A 7,817-nucleotide genomic window follows, 5' to 3' on the forward strand; every position below is an offset into this window, starting at 1 on the left:
ACTGGACCAGAATATTTATTTTCTCATCAACACTTCCACAATCATACTAACTTGTATACATCTCTACTTCATGAGAACCGATAAAAGCAACAATAGACACACCTTATAGTTAGGAGGTGGAGGTATGAGCCAGTTTAACCTTCGATGTGGAGGAGGACAGTGACATTCATAATGTTCCATTAAGGAAAGATTTAGCTTCAGTTTAAGCTAGCTATGGAGATGAAGATCGAGACATGGTATCAATTCGGAATGTCGCATGTCGCAAGATTGCACGAAGAAGTCTTGCCAAAATCAGAGGTTGCTTCTCAGAGTCTTAATAGTTTTTTAAAATATAAGACACAAGGGTCGCTCTACCCTTCAAAAGTCTATTGAATGTAAGAGACAGACAGGAAAAGTCTTGATGGTCACATCAAAAACATTGTCCTCTGTGTTAGATACTTCGTTTACTTTTTCTCTGATACTTGCATTTGCTGCTCCTTCCACCGGTTCTGAGCCAACCTCATTTGCATCGTCTTCAATTGCATTTCTGCCAAGCCTTCTTGAAGCCATCTCCCCAACATCTTGCAGATGCATTGAATCTCTTTTATTCTGAAGAGCAGCTTTCAAAAACGACCCATAATATGTGCATACAAGGGACAACGCCACAAGCATTAGACAAAACTGAGAGTACTAGGCGTTTTCCTTGTGAACCATCATTGCGGCCCCGCATTTTGGCAGAACTGTGATTCCCCAACATTCAAATAACTCCACAAGTCTGCATGCATTTCAAACAAAAAGGTAATCGTTCAAAAGTCAAAGGGAGCATAAATCTTATAAAGTATATACCTTTATAGAAAAAGAAAAGACTGAACTTGCAAAACAAAACACTCACAAAACAGAAAAACAAGAGACACAAAAAAACGGATAAAGGAAAAACTCAAGAAAAGAGCTACAAAAGAAGCACTCTATATATGTCTCAACATCCCTTGTGATGATTGCCTAAAATTTGCTAAAAATCTCCAAACACATACATCTTTTTATAGACACATAAAGTTGGACAATATAAACATACATCACACCAGCAGGCAAAATTGGTAAATGGGTTCCAATAACACATTGTCACAGTTGTGAGTGACAAAAAACTTTTGCAAAAATTATTGGATCTGCTCGATATGCAAAAAAGGTATGGCAAACAGCACACATTTCCTTGACTTATTTGCAATGCTTGGCTCACACAAGATTAAGCTAAAAACTGACCAAGAGCTTTGACTACTTGTGACTGCCGTTTATCTGGGCCTAACAGTGAAATAAAGAAACATACTGCTGCAGGTTGCTAATAAGGCTGGGTAGATCCCATAATAGATCTACAGTTGTCAACCATGTTGACTTAACAGGTACAAAAATTCTTCTTGTAGAGTTGTTGACTTGTGAGACCCAATCTTCTTATCCATGATACGTTTGAGAGACTTTAATGCCAAAAATAATTGGCATTGTAGTAGATTAAGTGAAAGAGATCAAGAAGTTAAAATAAGAATGCTGATTGAACCTACTGAAATGACAGCCACTGCCAATGCAGACTTGTCGGAAAGAACCAAGAAAATGCACTGAAACATTCAACAAAACCAAGAGAGAAAATGCTACTCTGCTATAAAACAAACCCTAAAAACTAAACCAGGTGAGCCGGAAAAGATTGTAAACAAATGGAAAACGAGGTCTTACCAGGAGGACGAGAAGTAAAATGTCCTTAAGAGGAGAGCGATCTTGCTGCTTCTTGAGGCACCATAGCCACAAGAGAGAGATTGGAGGGGGGGAGGCGAGAGCGCTGGCCTACAACTTTTACTTAGTGAGCGTTAGTGTAGGTGCTATGTCTAGCACCTAACCCCATGTTCGATCCAAAGCGTTCTCTCTCCTCGAGTCCTCACCTCGCCAGATCTGGCCCCTAGATGTAAAGCGACCCAAAATGCAGTTTGAATGTGTGTGGGGGTGAGGAGGAATCCGAGTGTAAGCTTACGTTGTATGCCATGTCATGTTGTTCACTAGGGCCCCGTTAAGTCGGTCACCGGTGACTGGGATTGGCTTCGATATCGCATGTGCAGCAGTAGCTCTCCAGATAATGCTCTCTTTTACCTTCCCAATTTCCCACCCTTTTGCTTTCGGCAAGTTTGAACCAGCTTAGGCTGCTTACAAACCGCGTGCCCAAGCTTGGACGTGCGGACGTGGAAGCCAACCGGCGAAACATAACCGGGCATGCAATATGGGCAACGGACGACAAAATGGACAGTCGGGACTACCTGCCTGAGGATGGGCAAGGCCTGAGCTCCTGCCAACTCATGCGCATTGAAGTGTCTAACCAATAATCTAGAAGTATCATCTGGAAAACTTGTCACCTTTTAAATGTTCTCTTATTTCTGTGTGTGATGCATGTGTGCCCGTCACCAAAAGTGAGAGGCAAGCATATGTTTGGTGTGTAAGCAGCCTTAGGCCCCTGTCACATCGGGGCACCCACCCCTTTCTCTCTTTGAAGGTGACTAGGCGTGCTGTTCTCACATGGTGCCTTGCGAAGTTGGCCGAGGGTGCAAGATCGTCCCTCTCGCAAAGGTTGTAGGCCAAGTTTCCCTTTTTCCTTCACAAATGAGAGGTCCTCACCTCATCATGGCCAGCATTCCCCTGCCCTAGTGTGACATTGGCCTTACCCATTGGCTATCCAAAGACGTGCAGCATGTGTATGCCAACACAGATATGGTGTGCCAAACGAATACTCGCTCCATAAAAACAACATTGAACATATAAGCTCCCCCATCCAAGCTTCAACAAGGGTTGAGATCTGCAAAGGGTCTGCGACTCGCGGGGGAGAGAAGCACCTCGTCGCGCTGATGCCCAAATTCAATGAAGAGCAGACAGTGCTCTTAAAAAAACCTAGGTTTACAAATTTACCACTAAATTTTATATTTGAAGGTGAGAAAACCCAAAGCCCTATCTGCAAGCATCTCTCACACCATTTTCCTCTTGAATAAAAGGTCTTGAGTTCAACTCTCCTCGTCGAATAGATCTTTGAGATCTCTAGGGATAGTTTCCTACGACGTTAAAATACTCTTTTCTTCTTCTCTTCTCTCTCTCTCTCTCTCTCTCTCTCTCTCTCTCTCTCTCTCTCTCTCTCTCTCTCTCTCTCTCTCTCTCTGATCGAGACTCGACAGTAAATGATATATTCAATATTTCCGGCTTTGTCACACAAACAGAGTTTGGTGGATTGCATAAAGCAAGGGGTAGGTCATGTACAAAGGGAATTTAAGGGCAATTCATGTGCATAAATCAATAAAGAAGTAAATTGTGTGGAAGCAACAAATTATGTACAAGGCATAGCAGGGAAAGACTTAGAGGACTCTCTCTCTCTCTCTCTCTCTCTCTCTCTCTCTCTCTCTCTCTCTCTCTCTCTCTCTCTCTCTCTAGCCAATGTGTGGCAGGACCGAGAGGAATTAGGATGTATTCTTGTTCTTCAGTGATTGACATTTTGTTGATGACTACACTTATGTGTTATCTTTGTGGACATACTCGCTTGTTTTGTGAGGTAATATGTGACAAATTACATGCTAACCACTCAAAAATGCATCTCAATTGTCAAAAAGAAATAAAAATTAGAAAAGCTTGATCAATCCGATCAAAATAGATACATGGGTACTTTGGGAGTTTTTAAAATTTGAAGGCTATTTTGGGAATTTTGACAAATTAGAGGGGTTTGAGCTTGGCTACGAGGAAATTTACATAAGTTTTAGTGTAATTATCGACAAAAGCTTCTAATTTTGACCAAGAAAACGAGAGAATTTCAAGTTTGCCCTTATTGTCACCACGCCATGAAAGTACTCATCGATGCACGCACACACACACACACACACAGAGGCATACTAATGTATTTAAGGTGGCTCGGGTAGTTGAATGTAGCCCCAATGTAACCACCCCCTCCCTTATGTGTACGGTATGAGTATGAAATAATGAGGGGCTACCCCTATTGTATACATTTATGTACAAAATCTAAAAACCCCCCTATTGTACACTCACGTGGTACGGTACGGAAAAACACAGTGAATCCCCCGGGTGCTGGATTGGCATGAAGCTTTAGGGTCAAGAAATTTGCAGGCACATTTGACATAGGGTCCAAAAACATTCCAAATGGATTCTGTGTAGAAATCTGGGTTACTTTTGGCAAACTCCATGTTCCCCATTGTACAAATGTAGAGGCTTGTGTTGGAAGGGCATTTAGAACAATCAATGAGGTGGAGGTTGAAGTGAGCTTTCATGAGTTCCCCTTTGTCAAGGAACTGTCCACCTTTCAAAATTTTGAGTCTGCAGTCTTCAATAGTAGAGGCAGGGAGATTAGCAAGGTAAACCCAGGTTTCACTAAGAATTGGTGCTAGAAAGGCTTTGTTAGGTAAGACCCAGAGCTGATGGTCCACCCCAAAAGATTCAATTTCAATCTTCCTAACGGGTAGGAAAGGAAAGACTTTGGAGATTTTTGGTACCATTTCTAAGAGGTTAGAGTCATTTAGAGAGCAAAGATTACTTTAAAATTCCTTGACGGCTTCCAGAGTCGCACTATCTCTACAAAAGATACCACCAGTTAGAGGGAAAGTAGAAGTAGCCGGGGTACTGATAAAAGAAGGATTGAGGCTGCAAAGTTTTTTCAAAAAGTTAGACAGATCAGCCTTAGAAGATGCAAATAGGGTAAGCTCATACTGATATTGTACAGAGAGTATAGAAATCTGGGTTATGTACTCGGAAATCAAATTAACACCATCTTGTCCAAGGTATCCACAATCTTGAACCAATCATTAAAAGACAACATGTGCAAGATAGACATCTTCTTATCTGAGGTAAGAGCCAAGTCATAGATTAGTTGAGAAGCATCCAAGCTGCTAATACATCTGAGGACAAGAGACGTTGCCACAGAGAGGGGTTCAGAGGATAATTCTAAGCCTTGCGAGAGAGCAAGGGTCTGCAATATACAAAAAGGACAATAAGGCTAAAGTACTTATCGTAGTAAGAAACCACAATATTTGACTTTTCTTGCTAAGAAAGGTCGGGTTCTAACTGCTAGGGTATTTTTTGGAGTATGGTCTTTTAGGTAAAACTTTATCTGCTCTAGAATCTTTGTATGATTGTTCGGGTTGTGTTTTACTTTCTAAAAATAAATATGTAAACATAAATATGATTAGTCTTGTAGATTGTGCCTGCAATCCTTTAATCGGCAAAGTCAGAGACTATGATAGCCGTGAGCAGGAGACCAGAAAAATAGCCTATGAGGGACCACCTAACACCAGCCAACCAGTCAAGGGATTACAGACTGTGGGTCCAACTTAGAACTAAGTTTCACAACTAGTTTTAGAGCCAACATTCCGGTTTTCCCATAAGAATGGAAAAACCTTATGTTTAGGACGTGTGTGTAGCTGTTTAAACATAAATAATAAGACATACACTACAAGAGGTCACTTAAATTCCGGTGCCACATTACCGACGTCACTGGCAGGCGTGGGTATATGTGTAGGTATGTATGGAGGGAGCTAAAGTTTTTAAAATTTTGATTTTCAAATTTCCAACGCATGTTCCGGTGTCTATTCCGATGTCAGCGCGCATGCACTTTTCGACGCCGACTCCGACGCGCTTTTCGACGACTATATCGATTTTTGTACCAATGGTACCTGCAAAAAAAAAAAAAAATCGCAGGCTTTCTCTACGCATTTCTCTTCTTCTTGCACCTTTTCTCAACCTCTCTCCTTACTCACCTCTAGCAAATCTGGTGTGAAACAAGCATTCGGAAGTGCTAATCTTGCTTGTGGGTTAGCCCATGACACTAAGGTGAGATTGTTTTCATGTTTACTTATAGATTTAGGGTTCAATGTTTAACTTAGTGTTTGTGTGTGCGTTGTATATTAATGAAAGAAATTTCATGCATTAAACTTTGAATGCTTTAAAGAAATTAAGGTTTGTGATGTGAAATTTCATTTTGAATTATGAGAAAATTTTGGTTTGGTTTATGAAAAATCTTGTTTTGAAGAAATTTCGTTTATGTTTTAGGTTGAGTTTAGGGTAGGTTAGGTTAGGTTATCTTATACGTTATGTTAAGTTAAGTTAAGCTACGTTAGGTTAGGTTATACGTTAGGTTAGATTAGGTTAGGTATCTTATACGTTAGGTTAGGTTAAGTTAAGCTACGTCGGCCATTGTGAGTGGCAATGGTGAATTGAGAGGTATAAAATTCTAGTATTATTTTGTGTACACAAAGGAAAGTACAACTAAGTGGAAGTCTAGTCACAACTGCCCAAATGAGTTGCATATGATGATGACATATGTCTCTTTCTAGTGAGGTAGGCCCCACTACAAGAGGTACTTCACATTAGCGACGCTCGCAGTGCGACGCTCAAAAGTGAAAATCCACGGCATCGCTATGGGCGTCGTTATTTGATTTGTTGCATAGCAACACTTATAGCGATGCCCATAGCGGCACTTATAGTGACGCCAACAGGGGTAAAAAATAAACTGAGAGCGCCCGAAAACTCAGATCTCAGATCTGAGTTTTCGACGCTCAAGAAAAGAGGTAACGCGCGCTCTCCCTCTCTCTCTTTCTTCCCCACACACACACACACACACACACACACACGAAGAGAGAAGAGAGAGTCAGGTATGCTCCTTGCCTCTCTTCTCTCTCATGTTCCCTTTCCCTCTTTCTCTCTCTCTCCCTCTCTCTCTCTCTTTCTTTCTCTCAAAGACACAATGTGTGTGTGTGTGTGAGAGAGAGAGAGAGAGAGAGAGAGAGAGAATGCATGCTCTCTCTCTCTCTCTCTCTCTCTCTCTCTCTCTCTCTCTCTTTTTCTTTCTCTCAAAGACATAATGTGTGTGTGTGTGTGTGTGTGTGTGTGTGTGTGTGTGAGAGAGAGAGAGAGAGAGAGAGAGAGAGCATGCATAAACAAAAAAAAAACACACACACACATGCATGAAGAAAGAATGCATACACACACACATTGAGAGAGAGAGAGTACATGCATAAACAAAAAACACACACACACATGCATAAATAAAGAATGCATACACACACATTGAGAGAGAGAGAGAGAGAAAGATATAAAACAAAGAGAGAGAGAGAGAGGAGAAAACAAAGAGAAAGAGAGAGAGAGAATAAAAAACCAAAGAGAGAGAGAGGGGGGGGAGAAGACGAAAGAGAGAGGTAAGGGGAGAAAACGAAGAGATAGAGAGAGAGAGATTAAATTAAGATTTAAATTAGATTAGTTTAGATTTATGTTTATGTTGAGTTTAAGATTAGGTTAGATTTAGATTTACGTTAGATTAAGATTAGGGTAGATTAAAATTAGAAAAGTATTAAAGATTAGCTAGCTATGTTAGATTTAAATTAGATTACATTTAGGTCTAGGATTTAAGATTGGATTAGATTTAGGTTTATGTTGAGTTTAATATTAAATTAGATTTACATTTAAGAATAAGACAAGATTTGAAAATAACTAGATTACATTTAGGTTTAGGTTAGATTTAAGATTAGATTAGATTTAGGTTTATTTTGAGTTTAAGATTGAATTAGATCTAGATTTATGTTCGATGGACTAGCTTCTTTTAGATTAGGTTAGATTTTAGTGCATGTCAATGAAGGCGCGCTTTGCCCAAAGAGCAAACACTAGTTACACAACAATATGTATATTCCCATCAAAATCTGACACCTATTAACTCACACACCAAACATATTCAATTAGCTGCGAATCACCACATGTTCAATTAGGTTAGATTTAAGATTAGATTTTGGATTGAGTTTTTATATTAGAGTCTACCTTCGGGATTACAG

The 7,817-nt window shown here is 40.2% G+C and overlaps 1 pseudogene; it reads right to left on the reverse strand.

The window, feature by feature from the left end:
* Positions 1-357: 357 nt before the first annotated feature.
* Positions 358-709, reverse strand: LOC147426579 (uncharacterized; annotated as a pseudogene).
* Positions 710-7,817: the final 7,108 nt, after the last annotated feature.

This window comes from Adiantum capillus-veneris, chromosome 24, assembly GCF_014529385.1.
Source record: "Adiantum capillus-veneris isolate H3 chromosome 24, ASM1452938v2, whole genome shotgun sequence".
In the NCBI taxonomy this organism is placed as follows: Eukaryota; Viridiplantae; Streptophyta; class Polypodiopsida; order Polypodiales; family Pteridaceae; genus Adiantum; species Adiantum capillus-veneris.